At 36.1% G+C, this 1,367-nt stretch overlaps 1 protein-coding gene across 1 annotated transcript in view; it reads left to right on the forward strand.

The window, feature by feature from the left end:
• The window catches only part of LOC105827054 (cationic trypsin-like), a 21,764-nt gene that overhangs the window by 12,379 nt on the left and 8,018 nt on the right, over positions 1–1,367 (forward strand). The gene's annotated exons all lie outside the window — the stretch shown is intronic.

Genomic DNA, 1,367 nt, shown 5'->3' on the forward strand with positions numbered 1-1,367 from the left:
AAAATAAAATAAAACTCCAGTGGCAAGCACACACACAAAAAATTTGGATCTTACATGTTTTCTCTCCAAAGCCGAGCACAGTGGCTCATGCCCGCAATCCCAGCATCTCAGGAGGCAAAGGCAGAAGGATTTCTTGTGGCCAGGAGTTTGAGACCAGCCTAGGAAATGTAGCGAGACCCAGTCTCTAAAGAAATTTTTAAAAATAGCCAGGCATGGTGGCACATGCTGGTGGTCCCAGCTATTGGGAGGCTAAGGCAGGAGGATCATTTGAGTCCAGGAGTTTGAGGCTGCCATGAGTCTGATCACTCTTCCGCCCTCCACCTGGGCAACAGAAAAAGATTCCGTCATCTCTTAAAAAAAAAACCAAAAAACTTTTTCTTCAAATTTTATTTTAAAAACCTTCACCTATGGAAAAGTTGAAAATATTATAATACGAACAGAATGTTAAAATATACATCTGTGTACCAATTATTAACAATTTGTGACATTCGTTTTATTTCTTTCTGTATTGTAGGAAAAAAACTGTTGGTTTTGGCATCTACTAATAGCTTTTGCCTATAGCTACATTGATAGTTACACTGATTTCTATTTAAATATATCAACTGGCATTCTTCTGTAATGAAGAGATTCTCACCTACTGCTTTTTATTTATAGCCTCATAAATTTTTAATTTGTCATAATCTACTACCCTCATTATTCTTCTTTAATGCTTAAATCGACCCGTATTTGGCTCGTGGGAGCCCCTAGAAACTGGGTCTATGGATTTTTTACATGTCTTCTTGGTTCTGACATTTGCTTGATTTCTGCCAAAAGATGAAAAGATGTTCTAGCACTTTCCCTGCCCTGGATGTGGAAGCAGCCATTTGTGCTTTGTTCCTTTTATTGGGGAATACCACTTAGGAATGAAATACTTTGCCTTTTGCTACTGAGAACACAACCACAAAGCAAAGAAAGCAATTAGTCAATTTATATTATTCTTTAGACCATTCCCTGGATAGAGTTAGGAAATATATAATCTTTAAAATCGTAAGTTCATATCCAATTCAAATCAACGCCATAGATTTCTTCCTCATCTTCTTCTGTTTCTTATTTATATCTCTCTTTTCTTCGTAAGACTCTGGTTCCCAGCAATATCAATAAACTTGCTCATTTCTCTCTTCTACAGAATATTAAAAATGTTTCAGAAGTACTACACTAAAAACCCTACCAACGACAAATCCCTCATGAAGTTTAAACTTGATTTCTTTTAGTGTAATCACAGTAAAACAACTAAACTCTAATGTCAAGAGAGATTCTTAAAAAAAATCAGAAAAAGAATACATTACCTCCAGAGAAAATATGCAAAAGGCCAATAGGCACATGAAGAG

This window comes from Propithecus coquereli, unplaced genomic scaffold (genome assembly GCF_000956105.1).
Source record: "Propithecus coquereli isolate 6110/MARCELLA unplaced genomic scaffold, Pcoq_1.0 Scaffold96, whole genome shotgun sequence".
NCBI lineage: Eukaryota > Metazoa > Chordata > Mammalia > Primates > Indriidae > Propithecus > Propithecus coquereli.